Source organism: Colobus angolensis, unplaced genomic scaffold (assembly GCF_000951035.1).
Source record: "Colobus angolensis palliatus isolate OR3802 unplaced genomic scaffold, Cang.pa_1.0 Scaffold27, whole genome shotgun sequence".
Taxonomy (NCBI): domain Eukaryota; kingdom Metazoa; phylum Chordata; class Mammalia; order Primates; family Cercopithecidae; genus Colobus; species Colobus angolensis.
In genome coordinates this window covers 5,821,050-5,845,353 of record NW_012115932.1, presented here as the reverse complement: position 1 = coordinate 5,845,353, position 24,304 = coordinate 5,821,050, and the positions used below count along the sequence as shown (strand labels likewise).

General features: G+C 35.0%; 1 long non-coding RNA gene across 1 annotated transcript in view; it reads left to right on the top strand.

The window, feature by feature from the left end:
• LOC105515800 overlaps window positions 1-24,304 on the top strand; it is a 99,031-nt gene that overhangs the window by 61,994 nt on the left and 12,733 nt on the right. Inside the window, exon 2 of the long non-coding RNA XR_001002390.1 lies at window positions 23,466-23,707. This is a non-coding gene — a long non-coding RNA (uncharacterized LOC105515800). The remainder of the gene's footprint in view (window positions 1-23,465; window positions 23,708-24,304) is intronic.

The following is a 24,304-nucleotide window of genomic DNA, read 5'->3' as shown; positions in this document are numbered from 1 at the left end:
CAAAATGCAGAAATCACCGGTCTTCTGTGTCCTTCGCGCTGGGAGTTGGAGACTGCAGCTGTTCCTATTCGGCCATCTTGCTCCGCTCCCCCATATATACTTGTATGAAGTAAATGAGCAGGGTTTGAACCCAGCATGTTGACTGCGTGTGACCACGTGCATGTGGCTTGTCCAAATCCTATCAGCTATTGCCCACAGGTATTGAACCAATTAACTTCACCATGAGCCAAGTATGTGAGTTTATGATCTCCACATTCATGTGCAAAATTGCTATTTTCAGACATTTTAATTTTTGCCAATTTGGTTATGGCACACTATTGTATTTTTCTAAATACTAATAATATACTTTGGATATTTGTTCTCTCCAAATCTCATGTTGAAGTCTCTCCAACGTTGGAGGTGGAACCCAGTGGGACGTGTTCAGGTCATGGGGGTGGATCCCTCATGAATGGCTTGGTGCCCTCCCTGCAGTAATGAGTTCACAGGAGATCTGACTGTTAAAAATACTGGGACCTCCCTCCTCTCTCTGAGCTCTCTCTCTCATAATATGACTAGTTGGCTACTATTCCATTTCTCCATGACTAAAAGTTTCCTGAGGCCTTATCACAAACAGATGCTGGTGCCATGCTTCTTGTATAGTCTGAAGAACCAAAAGACAAAACAAACCTCATTTCTTATGAATTACCCACTCTCTGGTATTTCTTTATGGCAACACAAAAACGACTAACACACCTAGTAAAGTGGAGTATCTTTTCATATGCCTAATATCTATGTAATGTTTCTTTAGATTTTTCATTATCACATTTTGTTTAGCTATATCATGATGATATAATTTACAAATAACAAAATTCCCAAACTGTGAGTATATAGTTTCAATGAATTGTGGGAGATTACTGTCTTATATAACCTCTATAAAGCCCCTTTTCTATCAATCCTTGCATTCACAAGGCCAGGCAAATATTGGTCTGCTTTCTGGTACTACCAACTAGAATCTCATACAAATGAATCCATAAAGTGTGTAGTCTATTCTGCCTGGCTTCTTTCACCCAGGATATTTTTAGTTTCATTTATAAGTTTATATATATGTATGTTTCATTTATAGTTATATATATAATTTTATATATAGAGAGAAAGTTTATATATAATATCAATAGTTTACTCTGTCTCTCTATATAAAATCAATAGTTAAACAATAGATTTCTCTTACATTGAGGAAATAAAACTTAAAAGGCATTATCAGACAGCTAGTGTTGAAGTAAGATTCATCTAATTCAAACTCTATCTGTATTATCTCTGACATGTGAGACCTTAATTAAATAATGTAAACTCTGTATGACTTTTCTTCTCACCTGAAAATTAAAGATGCTGTTAACATCTTTTGGAACTGTTGTGTGGTCTTAGTAAGGTGCTGAATGCAAAGTTCTTATTACAAAAGCAGGCACATAGAAACCAATTCATTAATATTCTTTAACTGTTATTTTTCATATTCATGTAATTGAACTTTATACCCTTAATAGGAGCTTGAGAAATGATGATGAAAGTCAATAAGGCTGTTAGCTAAGTCAGAATATTTCCCCTTTTATTAAAAGAAACTCTTTATTATGATGGAAATTATGGCATTTAGTTTAAGCCATCAAAACCACTTGCTTTATTTAGATTTCCCTTTAAAAGAGTAATTATTGTCTGTCAAAATTTCTAGATTCTTGATTTTTGCAGGGCTTGGAAGTCATCACTCCCATGTTACCACAAGAAAAAAATCTAAACACACTGAAAAGGAGCAACTATTCTTAGACTCATCAGAGAACTGGAGTGTCAGTGCAAACTGATGACCTGAAAAATTGAAAAAGAAGCAGAAATAGAGAATCACAGATTGCCAGGAGTAGAAGCCCAATGCCAGAAACAATACAACCATGAATACCTACACCCTAACTGATGAGTTGCTGGAGGCTCACTATGAACTAACTTGAGAATTTAACACTATGGAGGATATAGTCCTAGGTCGTTCTCACACGTTCACAAGTTTTACTATCAGGACCCCGATCAGGTTCTCACTGTGAGTATCTGAGAAAAATCTGATCATACCTTTTGTAAGAAGATGGGAAAAGGTAACCATTGTAACATATGCAAAGAAGGAAAGTCATCGTTTTGAAATACATCCATAGCATCGTTCTTTTTATTTTTTTATTTATTTTAAATAAAGGCCAACTCTCAAATAACTACCTTTAGAAGGCCATATTTAACCTGGAAAAGATCCATTAGTGAACTTTTATCTCTCCTGTTTTACACAAGGAGAGGAAAAAAAAAACTAAGAAACTATTATGAAAGTCACAGCACAAGAACTGTGTCTCACCAGTAATAAATAAATGGCATAGATTATAGAATGTTTTCCTTTCCTGGTATCTTATCACTACATCAACAGAGCTTCATATACTGAGTAACAGGAAATTACAACTTAGAGAGCTGCCAGACACACGTTCCATTTAAGAAGGAGTTTCTAGGGAAGCCCAAAGTCAATAGTAGAGACAAAACAAGGACACTAGAAGAAATGGAAGCCCTTGACACCTACAGCTGATGCACACATTGAACTAGGCCTAAATTCCATTCAAATACATAAATTTTAAAATCTCACAGTAAAGACCTATGGACTTCAATTTCCTCTTACCCAAAATGTCATGTCCAGCATTCAAAAAAGTCATGCTAAGAGGCAAGAAAGAAACCACTATCTGAATAAACAAAGTAAATATAAAATTAGACTTGCATATGGCAAAAATATTGGAGTAATCAGATAGAAATTTAAAATAGCTATGATTGACTGGCCATGGGGCCTGAAGCCTGTAATCCCAGCACATTGGGAGGCCAAGGTGGGCAGATCATTTGAGTTCAGGAGTTTGCGACCAGCCTGGCCAACATGGTTAAACCTGTTCTCTACTAAAAATACAAAAAAAAACTGGCTGAGAGTGGTGGTGTGTGTCTGTAATCCCAGCTACTCAGGAGGCTGAGGCACGAGAATTGCTTGAACCCAGGAGAAGGAGGTAGCAGTGAGCCAAGATCATGCCACTGCACTCCAGCCTGGGAGACAGAGCAAGACTCTGTCTCGAAAAAATAAATAAATAAAATAAGATAACTATGATTAATATGCTTAGGTCTGTCATGGAAAAGGTAGACAACATGGGTAATCTAATAAGTGGAAGAAAAACACTAATAAAGAATCAAAGCAAATTGAAAACATAGAAATAATGTATCAAAAATGAAGAATGTTTTTGATCAGCTTACCAGTACATTGTACATGGACAAGGAAAGAATCAGTAAGCTTGCAGATATGTCAATAGAAACATCGCAAACTGAAATATAAAAAGGAAAATAACAAGAGTAAAAAATAACAACAACATAATATCCAAGAACTATGGAACACTTACAAAAGATATAACATGTATAATAGGACTACCAAAGAAGGAGAAAAACAGAAAGAAGTAATAAAGCAATATGAATGAAAATTTCTCTAAATTTATGATAGACTCTATGCCACAGATACAGCAAACTCAGAAAACACCAAACGGGATAAATACCAAAAAATCCACACTTGAGTACATCATACTCAAAATGCAGGGAATTAAAAAGAAAATTTTGAAAGATTTTAAAGGAAATAACAATTTTACCTATAGAACATAAGAAGAAGAATTACATCAGAATTTTTCATAAAAAATTCAAGCAAGGAAAAGGGTGGAATGAAATACTTGTAGTGCTAAAGGAAACAAACAACCAGCCTGAAATTCCATATCCAACAGTCATTCTTTAGAAATGAAAGAAAAGTAAGAATTTTCTCAGACAAATAAAAACTGAGAATTTGAAAAAAAAAAAAACAAAAAAACCCTGAGAATTTGTTACCAATAGACCTGCTTTGCAAAAAAATGGTAAGAGAAATTCTTCAGAGAGAAGGAAAATAATATGTGTCATAAACTCAGATTTACATAAAAACAAAAATCATTAGATAAGGATAAATAAAAGTAAAATAGAACATTTACTTTCTCTTACTCAACAAATTGAATACATAACTGTTCAAAATAATAATAGCATGATATGTGGGGTAATTACAGCTTATGAGTACATAAAATAAATGGTAGTAATGTTATAAGGAAAGGGGTAGAATTGAGGATAGTCTATGTTACTTGTATTATCTGTTAAATGATATAATGCTATTTGAAAGTGAGCTTAAAAGAGTCTTAAATGCATACTTCAAACCTAGGAGAGTCAATAAAGGAAAATAAAAAGGAAACACAATTACCTGTTAAGAGACAAGTAGGCTGGACAATATAGTAAGACCCTATCTATAAATAATTTTTTGCAATAAAAAATTAGCTGGGTATGGTGGCCTGTAGTCCCAGCTACTTGAGCTGAGGTGTGAGAATCACTTGAGGCTGAGAGTTCAAGACAAGCCTAGGAACATAGTGAGATTATATATATATAATATTAATCTAAAATAAAAATAAACATAAAATTGAAACAATATAAATGATAGACAAAAATAAAATGATATAAATGATATATAAAGCTCAATTAAATCCAAAGAAGGCAGAAAGGAGGACAAGATTTATAAAGCAGGTAAATATCAAGTGCAATCAATTGAAGAGTTACAAATATAGTAGATATTATTCAATTATGCATATATCAATAATCACATTACAAGTGAATATTCTAAATACATTAATCATAAGACAGACTGACAGAATGGATAAAAAAAAGAGGACCCAACTTTATATTTTCTGTAAGAAATCTATTTTAAATATAAAGGTACAAATTAAAAGAACATTTATGGTGAAGGGTATACCATACTAACACAAAAGTAGAGAAAGCTGGATTAGCTTGTTAATTTCAGATACATTGAGTGGCTTCTGTATCTGAAATTTACAGAGAGAATTAGAAAGAATTACAAAGATTTACAAAATACTACAAAGATAATTATCAGGATATAGAGGGGGATTGCATTAAAGAGTTGATTTACCAAGTTGACATACTAATCATTAATTTGCATTCATCTGAGTTGGGGCATCAAAATACATGAAGGAAAAACTGTTATAATTCCAAAGAGAAGTAAATAAACTCATTTTTGTAGTTGGAGATTTCACTACCTATCAGTAATTGAAAGAGTCAACAGGTAGTAAATGAATAAATACATAGTTTAAATAAATACTATTATCAAACAATGATATCTAATTGATGTATATAAAATACTTGCAGCAACAGACAAAATATATGTTATGCTCAAGCTCAAAACTTCACCAAGACAGATCATATACTTGGCATAAAACTTACCTACAAATTTAAAAGAACAAAAATCATAAAAAGTATGTTCTGGAACTGCAATTAAATTAATCTAGAAATCAATAACAAAAAGATAGTTAGGAATTTCCAAAATATGTAGAGATTAAACCACAAATTCTAATATCAAATGCATCACAACAAAGTCATAAGAGACATTTTAAAAAATTGTGCTGAATGAAAATTTAAAAAAGCAATATTTGAAAATGTATGGATACAATGAGAACAGTACTTAGGAAACCTTTGTGGCATTGAATGTAATTATAGAAAATTTTTAAAAATCTGAAATCAATGCTTAAGCTTCTACCACAGGAAACTAGAGAAAGAAAGAATGACATAAACATGGATCAAGTGGGAAAATACATTTTTTAAAGTAGTAGAAATCAATGAAATTGATAACAGAAAAGCAAAAGAGACTTTTTCTTCTTTGAAAACCTTTTTTTGAAAAGATTGATAAAATTGATTAAATGCATACAAGGAGAAAAAGACCATCTAAATAGAACAATATTATTAAAAAATGAATCATTAACTCTTATCATTGCAGAATAGAAACTACTAGGCCCTGTTGATTTTATTGATGAATTCCACAAACAAGACACAAGTCATATTTCTGCAATCATGTCAAAAAAATAGAAGCAGAGGAAACTTATATAACTAACTCTTTCTTCCTAACTCACCTGATGAAGCCAACTTACCATCATACAACAGCAAAACCAGCTAAAAACATTCAAGAAACAAAACTGCAGACGAATATCCCTCATGAGCATAGATGCAACAATTCTCAATAAAACATTAATAAATCAAAAAAAGTATATAAAAAGAATTATACTGCACAACTAAGTGGGATTTATTTCATGGATGCAAGGCTGGTTCAACATTCAAAAATCAAGTAATATAATCCATAACATCAATGCATTAAAGAAGAAAAATTATATAATTATATCAATAGATGCAGAAAAAGCACTTGACAAAATACAACACCTATTCACAATAAAAATTGTCAGCAATCTAGGAATAGAGAGAAAGTTACTCAACTTCATAAAGAACACTTACGTAAAACCTGCCGCTGGCATCATACCCAAAGGTGAGAAACTGAATATTTTCCCTTAAGGTCAGGAACAGGACAAGGAAGTCACCTCTGACCACTTCTATTCACAACATACTGGAAATTGTAGCCAACACTAAGACAACATCAACAAAAAAAAGTAAAATAAAATGTTTAAAAGGGAAAGAAAGATAGATTGGGAAAGTAGAAATAAAACTGTCTTTGTTCACAAATGACATGATGATTGTCTATTTAGAATATCCCAGAGAATCAACAGAAGAAAACTCTTGGATTTAGTAAGTGACTATAGCATGGTTGAAGAATAAAGATTAATATATGCAAATTGGAAGTCCTATCCAGAGCAATCAGGCAAAAGAAAGAAATAAAATGTATCCAAATAGAAAAATAAGTCAAACTAACTTTCTTCACTGACAATATGATTCTACACCTAGAAAACCCTAAAGATTCTGCCTAAGGTTCCTGGAACTGATAAATGACTTCAGTAAAGTTTCAGAACACAAAAGTCAACATACAAAAATAAGTCCTATTTCTATACAATAATATCATTCAAGCTGAGAGCCAAATCAAGAATGCAATCTTATGTAGAGTAGCTAAAAAAAATAAAATACTTAGGAACGCATCTAACAAAGGAGGTGAAAGAGCCTTACAAGGAGAACTACAAAATCCTACTCAAAGATATCAGAGATTACACAAACAAATGAATAAACATTCCATGCTTATAAATTGGAAGAATCATTATCATTAAAATGGCCATACTGCCCAGAGCAATTTACAGATTCAAGGCTATTCTTATCATCTGCCAACGTCATTTTTCTCAGAACTGAAATAAACTATTCTAAAACTCATATGGAACCAAAAAAAGAGCCAGAATAGCCCAAGCAATTCTAAGGAAAAAGAACAAGCTAGAGGCATCACATGATCTGACTTCAAACTATATTATAATACTACAGTAATGAAAACAGCATGGTATTAGTATGGAAACATAGCATTAACCACTGGAACAGAATAGAGAACCTAGAAATAAAGTCACATACCTATAGCCACTTGATCTTTTACAACATCCACAAATATAAACAATGAGGGAAAGACTCCCTAGTCAACAAATTGTGCTGGAATGGCTGACTAGCGATATGCAGAAGAATGAAACTAGACCACTACCGTTCACCATGAATAAACATTAACTCAAGATGGAATTAAAGATATAAATGTAAGACTTAATGCTATAAGAATCCTAGAAGGAAACCTAGGAAACACCATTCTGGAGATCGTCCTTGGGAAATATTTTATGACTAAGTCCTCAGAAGAAAACATAAAAAGACAAGTGGGACATAATAAACAAAAGAGCTTACACAGCAAAAGAAACTATCAACAGAGTCAACAGAATATCCTACGGAATGGGAGAAAATATTTGCAAACTATGCATCTGACAAAGGACTAATATCCAGAATCTATAAGATACATAACAACTGAGCAAGCAAAAAACAAACAATTTCATTTTAATAAAGGGCAAAAGATACCAGAAAGACACATACATATGTTTTGTTAATTGCAGCACTATTCACAATGGCAAAGACATGGAGTCAACATAAATGCCCATCAACAGTGGATTGGATAAAGAAACTTTGGTACGTATACACCATGGAATACTATGCCGCTATAAAAAAAAGAATGAGGTCGTGTCCTTTGCAGCAACATGGATGGAAGTGGAGGCCATTAGACTAAGTGAACTAATGCAGGAGCAGAAAACCAAATACCTTATGTTCTCACTTATAAGTGAGAGCAAAACACTGAGTACACATGGATGCAAAAAAGAGAACAATAGACACCAGGGCCTACTTGAAGAAGGCAGAGGGTGCAAGGACTGAAGGCAGAGGGTGAGGACTGAAAAACTACCTATGAGATACCATGCTCATTACCTGGCAATGAAATAATCTGTACACTAAACCCACGTGTCATGAAATTTACCTATATAACAAACCTGCACAGTACCCCTGAAACTAAAAGTCTTTTTTTTTTTTTGAAGTAACATGACTCAGTACTTTATTCCGTTTTGTGGCCAGATAATATTCTATTGTGTGAATGTGCCATATTATTTTATCCATTTATCAGTTGATGGACATTCGGGTTGTTTCCAACTTTTGGTTCTTATATATAATGCTGCTCTGAACAGCAATGTACAAATATTTGTTTGAGTCCCTCCTTTGAATTCTTTTGGGTATATTCCCAGAAGTAGAATTACTGGGTTATGTTGTAACTATATGTTTAACTATTTAAGGAATTGCCAGTCTGCTTTCCACAGTGGCTGCACCATTTTACATTCTCACCAAAAATATATGGGGGTTTCAGTTGCTCCACACCCTTGATAACACTTGTTATTGTCTGACATTGTGGTTATAGCTATCCTGATGGCAATGAGGTGGTATCTCACTGTGGTTTTGATTTTTTCTTTTCCCTGATGACTAATGATGTTGGGCATCATTTCATGTTCTTGTTAACCATTTGTGTATCTTCCTCGGGAAAATGTCTATTCAAATTCTTTGTACATTTTTAAATTGTTCTGCTTGTTTTTTTTTATTATTGAGTTATAAGTGTTCTTATATATTCCAGATACAGTTTCCTTATCAGACATATGATTTGCAAATATTGATCAGCAAGTACCTTTCAATAAAGGAACTCTAAAGTTTCAAAAAAAAAGAGCAAAAGACATGAACAGATATTTCTCAAAAGAAGATATACAAGTGGCCAAAAAACATGAAAAAAATCTCCACATGACTAATCATCAGAGAAATGCAAATCCAAACGACAATGAGATACCATCTCAAACCAGTTAGAATGGCTATTATTAAATAGTTTTTTTTAAAAAAAGATGCTGGTGAGGCAGCAGAGAAAAGGGAACATTTATGCACTGTTGGTGGGAACATAAATCAGTTCAGCCACAGTAGAAAGCAGTTTGGAGGTTTCTCAAAGAACTTAAAACAGAACAACCATTTGACCTGCAATCCCATTACTGAGTATATATACAAAAGAATATACATTGCTCTATACAGAAAAGACATATCAACTTGCATGTTCATCACAGCATTATTCATGATAGCAAAGACATGGAATCAACATAGGTGCCTATCAATGATATATTAAATAAAGAAAATATATTTCATATGTAGCATAGAATACTACACCACCCTAAAAAAGGATGAAATCATGTCTTTTGCAGCAGCGTGGTTGCAGCTGGAGACTATTATTCTAAGCAAATTAATGTAGAAACAAAAAACCACATACCACATACTCTCACTTATAAGTGGGAGCCAAACATTGGGCACTCATGGACATAAGGACGACAACAATAGACACTGGAGACTACTAGACAGGAGAGGTAGGGAAAGGGTGATTCAAGGGTTAAAAACAAACTATTGGGTACTATGCTTAGTACCTTGTGATCAGATCAATCATACCCTAAACCTCAGCATCATGCAAATATACCCATGTAATAAATCTGCACATGTGTATCCTGAATCTAAAATAAAAGTTTAAATTATTAAAGAAAACAGCAAACAAACAAAATGTCAGCTACTTTCCTATATGCTAGCAATGAGCAATTTGCATTCGAAATTAAAACACGCTACTATTAAATGAGGTCCACCCAGTGCTTTGGGAGGCCAAGGTAACAGGATTGCCTGAGTCCAGGATTTTGAGACCAGTCTGGAAACATAGGAAGACTTCATCTCTAGAAAAAAGTTTAAAAAATTAGCCCGGCATGGTGGCACATGGCTGTAGTCCTAGCCAACTGAGGTGAGAGAATCACTTGAGCCCAAAATTTCCAGTAATATTATTATTAGTATTATTATTACTTTAGCCTAATTACTGAGGAAAAAAATTCAAACTGATTTATTTGAGAAAATACAATATTTATTTGAGAAAATCTACAAAACACCAATGACAAAAATTAAAGAACTAAATAAATGGAGAGGCATTTTATGTTCATTGATAAAGGAAATCTCAATGCCAGATCTTTCCAACCTCATCTATAAATTCAATGCAGTCCTGACCAAATCACAGCAAGTTAATGTATGAATATAGATGAATTGATTCTGAAATTTTCATAGAAAGGCTAAAGTACCAGAAGAGGTGATATAATACTGAAGCAGAGTAAGCAAGTCAGCCCGACACTACCAAATTTCAAGAATCATTATTAACTTACAATAATTATTATAGTGTGATATTAGATAAAGAATAGAAAAATAAATCATGCATCATGGAATAGAGAGCCTAAAAATAGATCCATACAAATAATAGTTAACTGATCTTTGACAAAAAGAAGGATATTCAATGGCAAAAAGATGTTATTTTTAATAAATTTCTTTTGAATAAACAACTAAACATCACATGCCTCCTCTCAAAAAAAAAAGTACTCCCTTCAAAAAAAATATTTAGACATTGGCCTTACTGCTTTCTCAAAAATTAACTCAAAATGAATCTAAGACCTAAATGTGAGATATGAGACTCAAAAACTTCTGAAATATAATATAGGAGAAATTCTAGATGACCTTGGTTTGCTGATGAATTTTAAATGCAAAACTAGAAGCACCATACATGAAAGAAAAAAATGATACTTTTGACCTCTTTAAAATTATTATTATTTACTTTGTGAAAGATACTGTTAAGAGATAGAAAAGACAAGTCACAAATTTGGAGAAAATAATATTCTAATGGTGGATACTGACATAATTCATTTTTCAAAACCCACAGACTGTACAAAACAAAAAGTGAATCTTAATGTAAAATATCATCTTTAGATAACAACAGTGTGTCAATATTTGGTCTCTTGTCAATTGTTACAAATATACTACACACAATCACACAAGATATTAATTATATGGGAAACTCTGAGGAAGGGGGAGGAAGTATATAGGAGCTCTGGACCTCGATTTTCAATATGCCTAAAAGTACTCTAAAAATAATATCTATTAATTAATTATTCCAGACAAAAATTTGAAGTTTTTTTATATACGTCAGCATTTTCAATTATATGTGATAGTAGAATCCTATCTAAACTAGTGACTTGGTCATTCATTAGAGGATTCTATTTTAATTCACTGCAGAACATGTTTTTTCAGTTATTTTCTTATTTTTATTTTAATTTATTTTATTTTTGAGACAGGGTCACCCAGACTGGAGTGCAGTGGGGCAATCACAGCTCACTGCGACTTTGACCTCCTGGGCTCATGCAATCCGCCCACCTCAGCCTCCCAGGTAGCTGAGACCACAGGTGCACACCACCATGCCTGCCTAATTTTTTCATTGTTTGTAGAGATGGGCTCTTACTATGTTGCACAGACTGGTCTCAAACTCCTGGGCTCAAGCAATCCTTCCACCTTGACCTCCCAAAGGACTGAGATTACAGCTGTGAGCCACTGTGGTGGGCTATTTTTTTTTTTTTTTTGTATATTTGCTTACATGGGTTGTTTCTTTTTTATCCCCACAAGTATTTAAGATCTCTGTATTTACATAATATAAAATAGCACCTATAGTAGAGTATACCAGGGATTGAAGGCATCTTTAGAGTCTCAGTAATTTTTTTCAGAGCACTCTTGAGTAAAAAGTGTGTGTGTGTATGTGTGTATGTGCGTGTGTGTGTATACACATATATATGAGTAAAATAAAGGCATACCTTTGAGATATTGGGGTATGCTTCCAGACCACTGCAATGAAGTGAATATTGCAATAAAGCGAGTAATAATTTTTTGGTATCCCAGTGCATATAAAATTATGTTTATGCTATACTGTAGTCTATTAAGTGTGTTATACCATTATGTCTAAAACTACAATGTACATACCTTATTTAAAAGTACTTCATTGCTAAACAATGTTAACAATCATCTGAGCCTTCAGTGAGTCATAATATTGTTGTTGGTGGAAGGTAATGCCTCAATGTTTTTGGAAACTGATCAGGGTGGTGGTTGCTGAAGGCTGAGTTAGCTGTGGCAAATTCTTTAAATAAGACAGCAGTAAAATTTGCTACATTAATTGACACTTCCACACCCATAAAATATCATTAGCAGGTGATACTGTTTGATAGCATTTTACCCACAGTTTGAACATCTTTAAAATGGGAGTCTATTCTCTCAAACCCCTGCTGCTGCTTTATCAAGTAAGTTTATGTAATTCTAATTTTTCTTGTTATTTCAACAATGCTCACAGCATCTTCAGCAGGAGTAGATTCCACCTCAAGAAATCACTTTCTATTTTAATCCATAAGAAGCAACTCCTCATTCCTTCAAGTGTTATCATGAGATTGCAGCAATTCAGTTATATCTTCATGGTCCACTTCTCCTTTTAGTTTTCTTGCTGTTTTCACCACATATGTAATGAGTTTCTCCACTGAAGTCTTGGACCCCTGTAGGGTTCAACCCACACATTAGGGTTGAAATGTACTTCTTACAACCTTCTGTTAACATTACTATTTTGACCTCCTCCTATGAATCACAAATGTTCTTAATGGCCTCTAGAATGGTGAATCCTTTCCAGAAGGTTTTCATTTTCCTTTTCCCAGATCCACGAGGCAATTTACTACCTATGGCAGCTGTAACCTTGTGAAATGCCTTTCTTGAATAACAAAACTTGAAAGTCAAGATCACTGCTTGATCCATGAACTGTAGAATGGATGGCATATTAGCAGGCATGTAAACATTAATCTCCTTGTACATCTCCATCAGAATTCTTGGGTGACCAGGTGCATTTTCAATGAGCAGTAATTTTTAAAAGGGCTTTTTTGCTTTTCTGAACAGTAAGTCTCAACAGTGGACTGAACGTACTCAGCATACTGTGCTGTAACAGATATGCTTTCATTCAAGCTTTGTCACTGCACTTATACAACACAGGCAGAGTAGATTCAGCATAATTCTTAAGGGCTGTATGACTTTCAGAATAGTAAATAAGCATTGGTTTTAACTTAAAGGTACCAGGTGCACTAGCCCCTAATAAGATTGAGTCACTCTGTCCTTTGAAGGGTTGAAGCCAGGAATTAAAGCCTCTCTAGCTTCCGAAGTCCTCATTGCATCTTCTTCCAACAGAAGGCTCTTGTGTCTATTGAAACTCCATTGTGTATTGTAACCGCCTACATCAATTAATTTACCTAGATCTTTAGATAACTTGTCGCAGCTTTTCCATCAACACTTGTTGCTTCACCTTGCACTTTTATGTTATGGAGTTGGCTTCTTTCATTGAACCTCATGAACAAACCTCTGCTAGCATTACATTTTTCTTCTGCAACTTCCTCCCTCCTCTCAGCCTTCATAGAACTCAAGAGAGTTAGGGCCTTGCTCTGGATTAGGCTTTGGCTTAAGGAATGTGGTGGCTGGTTTGATCTATCTAGACCATTGAAACTTTCTCCATATTGGCAGCAAAGATGTTTCACTTTTTTATTATTTATGCTTTCACTGGTGTAGCACTTTTCATTTCTTCAAGATTTTTCCTTTCCATTCACAACCTAACTGGTGCATGAGGCCCAGCTTTTGGCCTGTCTTAGCTTTTGACATGTCTTTTTCACTAAGTGTAATCATTATTAGTTCTTATATAAAGTGAAAAATGTTCAACTGTCTTTCACTTGAACACTTAGAGGCCATTATAGAATTACAAATTGGCTTAATTTCAGTATATTTGTGTCTCAGGGAATAGGAAGGCCCAAGGAGAAAAAGAGAGAGGCCAACTAGTGGAGCAATCAGAACACAAACGACATTTATCAATTAAGTTTGTTGTTTTATGTGAGTGTGGTTAGTGGTGTTTCAAAACAATTAAAATAGTAACATCAAAGATCAGAGATCATTACAACAGATATAATAATAAAGAAAAAGTCTAAAATATTCTGAGAATTACCCTAACGTGACACAGAGATATGACGTGAGTTCATGTTGTTGGATAAATGGCCCCGAAAGACTTGCTTGATATAGGGTTGCCACAAACCTCCCATTTGTACAAAACACAGCATCTGCAGAGCACAATAAAGCAAAGTGCAAAAAAACAAGGTACATCATATATTCATACACATGAATAAGGATATATATGTGTATTTCATCTATTATGTAGATTCTCCCAAATCACTTAAATATTTGTGTACTAACACCAAGTGAACTTGGGCACTGAACAAGTTCTCAAATTTTGTAATCAGATAGGACATTCCTACTCTCATTTTCTGTTACACATAGATTTTGCATACTACCAACTTTTATTGCAATAACTACTGAAAACCAACTTTTGCAAAGAAATGACGTCATTGAAGGGATGTAGCAATTTAATATTGACACTATATTCTTCATCAGGCTGATAGTTTGCACACTCACAGTTGTGCAAAATTGTATAATATCTGTGTCTACCTAAAAATTGTATAATATCCCACAGCACCCATGTAAATTTTCTGACACCCCAGTGTGTTTCAGTGCACGATTTGGAAACAGCAGGAGTAGAATTGTCATATATTAAATAACATGAAATATTATGGAAATTACACATACCAAAAATTACATATTGTGCTATTGTTCAGTTCAAAGGATAAAAGTGAAATAAATTCCTGTGTGTGCTCACTACACAGCACAGTAATGGGAAATTACTGGTACGTTGAAGCCCTCTATAATGGCTCTTTCTGAATATATTATCCTTTCTCTTTCTCACAGAAGAAACTTGTCAGGTATGCTGCTGGGACAAATACCACAAACACAGGCAGTGATGGTTTAAATTAGACACGTAGAAGCAAAGGACTAGGCCGGGCACGGTGGCTCACGCCTATAATCCCAGCACTTTGGGAGGCAGAGGTAGATGTATCACTTGAGGTCAGGAGTTTGAGATCAGCCTGACCAACATGGAGAAAGCACATCTCTAATACAAATGCAAAATTAGCTGGGCATGGTGGTGCATTCCTGTAATCCCAACTACTCTGGAGGCTGAGGCAGGAGAATCGCTTGAACCTGGGAGGCAGAGGTTGCAGTGAGCCAAGATCATGCCATTGCACTCCAGCCTGGGCAACAAGACTGAAACTTCATCTCAAAAAAAAAAAAAAAAAAGAAAAAAGGAAGAAGAAGAAGAAGGAAAGGACTATTAGGATGCATAAGAGTCTCCAGACTTTCACAATCCCAAGGAAATGTAACTGAATGCATAGGTTTTGCTGGCAGAAAGGATTTTTCCTCTATATGTGGAACCCTCTTTGGGCAGGTACATGTGTGACAATACGATCAACTTGTTGCTAAATATTTGGATCTGTTCCCATAGTCAGTCAACACATATGGTCATTCGTTAAGCAATACATATCTGGGTAGTCCAGGATCCTGTACAATCATCTGGTCTTTTAACAATGAATCCAGTGTTTATATAAATGTAGGAACAGCATCTTCTGTGGCCAGCACATTGCTGTCAGTTCAGCCCATTTTGCTGAGTGGTCAATACAGCAGGCTGTCAGTCAGTATGATGATGGCATCAGTACCTCACTGGATTTTTCTATCTTAAATTCGGACAATTCCATGCCTTATTTCCAAGGCCATTAAAACAGGAGATGCATTATACAGCACCTGCAGAAGCTTTAAATCCCACATGTAAGAATGATTATTTATTTTTACCATTTTAGTGTGTGGTAATGCTTTAACTGCAGGCCATTGGCAGGCTTTAAGAATTTAGGTAGCTTGCAGCAATGTGCTTGAACCCACCAATGTGGGAAACACTTCCAGGGATCAGAGTGAATGAGGCCAAACCAACCAGTAGGCATGCTGGTACTGGGGAAAAATAAACTAAAATATTTGCACTGATTAGGAGTCTGAATAATTACTAGCAATCACACTCCGGTCGTAGAAGTCAAAACCTGAATGTATTGGCCATCGGTGACTATGCTGTATTAGAAGCCAAGTTACAGTTCATAGGGAGATACTCTCAAGACAAATGAAGGTTTGTGTTCACTTACCTCTCCAGTGAACTCACTTCCAAGCTTTTCCTGATTACTCAGTTACGCATGTAAAACAGAATTTCATATTTTTAGGTGACCTGTAAAAGGGCAGTTTCTCAAGACAATGAGGATGATATATTTCTGACAAAGAAGCATTTAAATGAATACTTTCTCTTTAAAATCATGTTCAAATGAATGAATGAGTGACCTATATACGTACAGTTGGAATGGAAATATTTTATATCACAGACATATCAAGAATGTGAGAAATGTAACAAACTTGCTAAAAAGCCCAAGAATACTAGTAATCATATTTCTTTTTCCTTTATTTTGATAAAAAAAAGAAAGAGCAATGCCTTCAGTGAGGGTGCTTTATCTCAGTAATGCAATATTGCACTTGTTTAAGTGTTGCTACTAATTAGTACATATCCTAATCTACCTGCCTAAATACTAGTGGAGTACTAGTAGAAAATGGTTACTGTATTTACCTGCCTAAATACTAGTGGAATACTGTATCTACCTGCCTAAATACTAGTAGAATACTAAATACTATTCTACCTGCCTAAATACTAGTAGAATACTAAATACTAAATACTGTATATACCTGCCTAAATACTAGTAGAAAATGGTTACTGTATTAGTCAGGGTTCTCTTAAAGGGACAGAACTAATAAGATATATACATAGTATATATATATATATATATAGTAGTCCAGGAGCCTGTACACCCATGTGGTCTTTTAACAATGAATCCAACATTTATATAAATAAAGGAACAGCATCACATATATATCATATATATACACATGGGAATTTATTAAGTATTAATTTATATGATTACAAGGTCTCACAATAGGCTGTCTGCAAACTGAGGAACAAGGACAGCCAGTCTGAGTCTCAAAACTGAAGAACTTGGAGTTCAATGTTCGAAGGCAGGAAGCATCCTGCATGGGAGAAAGATGTAATCTGGGAAGCTAGGCCTGTCTTTCTCCTTTTTCAGGTTTTTCTGCCTACCTTATATTTCCTGGAAGCTGATTAGCTTGTGCATATCAGATTAAGGGTGGATCTGCCTTCTCCAGCCCACTGACCCAAATGTTAATCTCTTTTGACAACACCCACACAGACACACCCAGGATTAACACTTTGTCTCCCTCAACTCAATCAACTTGACACTCAGTATTAACCATCACATTTATATGTGAAAATATTTTTTTCACTTTTTTTAAGCATAGGGCTATTTTGACTTTTCTAGCTAGAATATTTCTGAAGTAGTTGTATACGGTACACACAATTATTTACTGTATTATATATACATAAATTGATTTTTTATTATTGACTTATGTATTTTTGAATATATATATAGTATAATATGAAATTTAGTTCTCTCGTTGCACATTGCATCTTCAGATAGGTTCATCCCACATAATGACAATTTGTACCTGTTGACCTACCCCTTCCCATTTTCTCTTCCTCACACTGATAACTACTTCGCTACTCTCTCTGATTCTATGTATTTGTCATTTTTTAGATTCCACATATAAAAAAGTCATGCAGTGTTTTCCTTTCTGTGTTTGGTTTATTTCACTGTGCGTAATGTCCTCCATGTTCATCTATATTGTCACAAATGGAAGTATCCTCGTATCTTTTAAGTCTGAATAATATTCCTTTGCACCACAATTTCTTTTTTATTGTATATATCTAGAATGTATGTGACTATATGTATGCACATATATACACATATGTGTGTGTATTATATGTAATATATATGTTATATAATGTAATATATAAGTTTCAGGATCCTCAAACTTCCCTGCGAGGGTGGAAGAAATAACCATTCTCTAGTGCTTGATGCTCACCAGTTATAAACTCCATGTATACACAAGGCATGTGAGTTCATATTAAAATCCATTTAGGTGTTGTAATTGGAGTATGGTAATTTTTTTTTTTTTTCTAAATAATTGCAATTGTACTTTGGAGCATAGGACATGATTACATACACTGTTCTTAAAATCATCACTGGAAAACTTATTTTCAATCAACTGTGAATCATTTCTCTTTTAATGTTTTATTCCTCCAAATTCAAATTTTTGATCTTATATTTCCAGTGTTCAAGAAGACAAGGGGATAGGAGAGGAAGGAAAATAAAAAGAGATTGATCAATGATATTCTTTCAAATGAACAGTTCATGTGAATTGCAACACTGTGCCAACTATGCCCTTAAAATCACATTTCTTTACTCAAGAGTATGCTTCAATTGTGAAAATAGATCGTTTTATTTTCCCTTTTGATGTCAGCTTGTTACAGATGGAACAGCCCATTGCTGTGTTTATGCTGAAATGAGTTTTTGAGCTGTGCAGGTGCATAGGTGGTAATACATTGCATGATTACATTTAATTTGTATTTCAATTCTAACTCTCCTGAGCCCTAACTCTACTTTCTCATTTTCTTCTTTTGTAGCAGTGGTGCATAGGGTGATAACTATAGATTTTCATCTGTAACTCCCAAAACCCTACTCAGGTTGGTATGCTAAAGCAACCTTTTTGTCTACAATGTTTTTCTTTTGGTTTTGTTTCACACATTTTGGTGATCATTTTTTTTTTTCCTTGCTCATCTTACTTTGTTCCAGAAACAAGGAATTATCTAAAATTTGGGCTGCCATTCCACAAGCTTAACAACTAAAATGATTTAATTCACACAAATTAGATTATATAAAATCTTATTAACTTCCATATCTTCCAATTAATTACTGTGAAATTCCTTGTGCTAAGAAAATTGTTTTATTTTCTCAAAATGAGTGAAAAATACTTCTGCATTTGTCACAGTTGTAGAAGAGAAAAAGGCTGGAATCAGAGCTTCGTAAAGGCTATCATCATCAACAAATGTAAAATTTGGAAGATTTATTAGAGTTACTCTTACATGTCCACCTACCAAGGTTTTCTATCTTCTTGCATTTTAAGCAACATGTGCATGTTTGAAACTATTTATTCTAAATGTTCAATTTAATTCTCACATAAAGATTCTTCTTCAAATGAAACAATTACATTTTCCCTAAAAATGCAAACATCCTTACTTATAATTAGGCAATACAACTCTGAAGATTGAGGGATTAAAGAAATTTTTATGAATTATGTAAAGAAAATAAGAGCAATTTGAAAAAATTCAGGTGTTGTAATGCATAGAATATCTAAAAGTGCCAAAATTTACTAAGCACCTTCTAAGACATAGTGTTCTGTGTTTATGTCATATCAATAGATATTTGCTGAGTTATTGCTTTGTTCCTGAAAATATGTTAGCTGCTCTAATACATATGGCTTCCCTTGCCCTTTTCCTTCTACAGGTTAATATCTCTTGAACTAGTTTTCTTCTGTCTGTTCCTCCTACTACTATCTTGTTCAGATCTCCATCCATAATCTCTCACTTTTATAACTTTAGGCCTTCAAGATGATCCACCTATAATCCATACTTCATTTTATTTATCTTCAGTGCAGACCTGCTCATGTCATTCTCCTGTATGAATTGCCGAGTGTCACTCTATTGTCTTCAGTTTAGCATGCACATTTCTCATGATAATGTGGTATGCATGTCTGGAGTCTGTTGCTCTTTGTCCTTTGCAGCTCCTTTTGCCTACATAGTGCACATTTGTTTCAGAAGAACTTACTTCTCACGTTTCATAGTGTTCTGTTAGGACTGTCAACAACAGTGCTGCTCTAGAGAATGCAGACATGAACCAAACAAGATCAATCAATCTTTTCCAAGAATTGAATACATAGTAGAGTGCCAAAAAGGACTAAAGTCGATCAGAACTGAGTCAATGCAATGCCATGACTGTGCCCTAACAAAGATGTCATGAATCTCTGCTACTGAGATCTCTGGGAACTGCTTTGTTTCTACATTTCTTGTGATCTGACTAGACAGCTTCTATTTCAATTATGTGGTTTAGCCAGTGTATTAGTCCGTTCCGATGTTGCTAAGAAAGACATACCCAAGACTGGGTAATTTATAAAGAAAGGAAGTTTAATTGACTCACAGTTCCATGTGGCTGGGGAGGCCTCACAATCATGGTGGAGGTTGAAGGGGAAGCAAAAAAAGTCTTACACGGTGGCAGGCAAGAGGACATGTGCAGGGGAACTCCCCTTTATAAAACCATCAGATCACATGAGAGTTATTCACAATCACAAGAACAGCATGGGAAAGACCCGCCCCATGACTCAATTACCTCACACTGGGTCCCTCCCACAACACATGAGAATTATGGGAGCTACAATTCAAGATGAGATATGGATGGAGACACTGCCAAACCATATCAATCCGCCTCTGGACCTTCTCAAATCTCATGATCTCACATTTAAAAACCAATTATGTCTTCCCAACAGTCCCCCAAAGTCTTGACTCATTTCAACATTAACTCAAGAGTCCACAGTCCAAAGTCTCATCTGAGACAAGGCAAGTCCCTTCCGCCTATAAGCCTGTAAAATCAGAAGGAAGTTAGTTACTTCCTAGATACAATTAGTGTACAGACATTGAGTAAATATTCCCATTCCAAATGGGAGAAACTGGTCAAAACAAAGGGGTACAAGCCCCATGAAAGTCCGAAATCCAGCAGGGCAGTCAAATCTTAGAGCTCCAAAATGATCTCATTTGACTCCATGTCTCACACCCAAGTCATGCTGATGCAAGAGGTTGGTTCCCATAGTCTTGGGCAGCTCCACTCACTTGGCTTTGCAGGATAGAGCCTCCCTTCTGGCTCTTTCATAGGCTGGTATTGAGTGTCTGCAGCTTTTCCAGGTTCATGGTGCAAGCTGTCAGTGGATCAACCATTCTGGGGTCTGGAGGATGGTGGCCCTCTCTCACAGCTCCACTAGGAGGTGCCCCAGTAGGGACTCTGTGTGGGGACTGCAACTTGACATTTCCCTTCCTTACTGCCCTAGCAGAGGTTTGCCATGAGGAGTGCCCCCCTGCAGCAAACTTCTACCTGGACATCCAGGCATTTCCGTATCTCCTCTGAAATCCAGGGGAAGGTTCCCAGACTTCAATTCTTGACTTCTGTGCACCTGCAGGCTCAACACCATGAAGAAGCTGCCAAGGATTGGGGCTTGCACCCTCTGAAGCCATGGCCTGAGCTGTACCTTGGCACCTTTAAACCGCTGCTAGAGAAGCTATGATGCAGAGCACCAAGTCACTAGACTGCACATAGCAAGGGGGGCCTGGGCCCAGCCCACAGTCAAACCACATTAGTCAGTTTAAATTATTTTATTTCTAAAAAGTTATCCATAGTTGAATTTGTTTCCAACAACATTTATTAATAGATCCCTTTATTGTTCTTCAATTTTATCTCTTACCATTTTTCACGTTGTACCTGAGACTTACTGAATTCTCCCTCCTTCACTAATTTATCATCCTTTCATTTGGCTCTAGACATTTGTTCCTCATGTCCCCTTATCATGGAACCATATTGCTTTTATTTGTATTTCTCTAATTACTACACATCCTCTAGAACTCAACTTCATGTTTTCCAGGAAGACTTCCTTCATGCCTGAGACACTCCTACTCTGTGTTCCTATAACCTGCTAATTACATTTTACAGTTTTTGCCTATCTACTGTGAGAAAGGAACTTCAACTGTAGAATCTGTGTCTATCATCGTTATATTTTATTTATAGTGCCTAGATCACTGCCTCATTTATAAAAACAAATTAGCTAATATTTGTTGAATAACGAATGAATAAATGTAAGAAAAACTCATTTAACTCTATACATTATATAATCATTCTCCAAATTGAATATAATCAAGGCACAGGAAGCCCGTCCTCTGGTTACTAAACAAAATGAGAAGTATTAATGTTAGGCTAGATAACTGGAAAGGCTGTAGGAATTACATGGTGCTTGATTTCATTGACGGCAGGTAGAATTCAAGGAGTTGTAAAAAAAAATAACGAGAGTATTTTGGCCCCAGCATAGCAAACTTTGTATTCAAAATGGTTCTTGTGAAATCTAGAGTTTTTTTTTTTTTTTCTTGCTAACTTTTCATCACTATGCAGATGTCTTGACAAATAAGTTTTACTTCATCTGTCATTTCTGATTTCACGGGGATAATCAGGCCTCATCCAGTCTTGGCATGAATGAGTGTGGTGATTGATTCGTAATGCCTGCCTGGGGAAAGAAGTGAGGAAGTGTGAATAAGAATGGTAGGAATTTTTCATTCTACGATGGGATCATGCATTAACTTCTAGTAGCTTTTTGAATTAAATTGTTTCAGAAATTTCCCAAGAAGATGTAGAATAGGCCAGCTTGACTGATAAATCTATAGAAAGCTATTATAAAATTATAGAAACATAAAATTTTTAGAATGCCTCAAACATATCTATTCACTTTACAGATGTGAAAGTCAAGGGCTGGAGAGGGTAAAAGAGCTTGTCCAAGATTACCACTAATCAATCAACATTAAAATTTACTTTTTTTCTGATTTTCTAGACAAGAGCTTTCAGCTTACATAATCCAATTCAAATTTTCCTTTTAAATCAAACACTGAATTAATAAATTACTGATTATTTATGATGACTTGCCTAATTTACTTAATTCTTCTCTTTTTAAATTTGTAAAGTATGGTTGATAATTGGATAACATAGTAACTATATACCTGACACATAGTGAGGAACTAATAAGTGTTATCTCATATTTCCATTGTGACATCTTAGTTCAAGCATAGCATTTAAGCCACTCAACTTTCAAATTACTTGAAAGAATTTTGTGTCAGTTTTGAAGCTTTGGTAAAACCAGCTATGTTTACAGGAGTAGGGCCACATGTTATAAAGGGCCACCCCTTTCATTGTGACTTCTCTAACAAAGCCTTTTCCATTAATAAAATAATCAGTGGTAAGTGGGGCTAGCAAATATAGAATCTGTGTTATAGGCCAGGCACTGAGCTAATCGTTTTGTTAACATTACCTTATTCAATCACCATTGTAATTCCATGAGGAAATGTCCCCATTTCACAAATAAGGAAGATGAGATTTGCACCAGTTAACTTACCTGAAACTATGAAGGTAACAACCGTGTTTGAAATGCAAAGTCTCCCTTTCTCCAAAGCCAATGCTTTTAATCATCATAACAGACTCTATGAAGTCACTTGCCTTCCTTCTTTTTTTCTTGTGATTTTCACGCAGAAAGTAACCTCCACCGTCACTACTTGAATCGGTCTTGAACGAATGTCAGGTCCTTGGGAAACTCTCCAACCCCATCTCTTGTCCTGGCCGGGTATGCTCCAGGTGAACCATTTGGCTAAGTCAATTTGAACTATTTGGGAGACCTTGGTACCTATGATTCCTTCTTGGAAGATCCTTTCTGTTTTGTCAGCTCCTACTTCTGTGTTGTGGAAAACCGATCTAACCTCCTAGTCCTGAATCAGGTATTGCTCCTCAGCACCGCAAACCCTTTGGCCTCAGGTGTTACTCACTCCACTGCCATCAGGGTGAGGCCTTTTGTATTCACCTTCAATACATTACATATGATGTGGTATTAAAACTATTGGTTAACTTCTCTCTTTCTTCACAGATGATGAGATGATGAGTCCAGGAACTCAATGTTACTCATACTTCTAGTACTCATGTCAAACACAGCAAATATAACCAAATAGATGATTCAGAAACATCAAATGATTGAATAATTAATGACATAATTATTGAATAATTCTATATGCAAGACATTTAATTTAATTTTTCCATGGATTACCTCATTCAATTTACCCAATCTGTCTAGAAACTAAATAATAAATTTCTATTCTAAAAAGTTGGAAAATAAGGCATAGACATGATATAGGATTTAACCTTGTTCACACAAATAGCTAATGTCAGTGGACGTTTCAAATTTTTCTCTTTAAAGTAGAATTCATACTCCTAAGCACTGCACTTTAGTAGATCTTTTTGTGAATGGGAATAATGCATACATTAAGACATGTGATTTTAGAACGTGGTCTTAGCTTCCACAACTGCTCTCCTATTGGAAA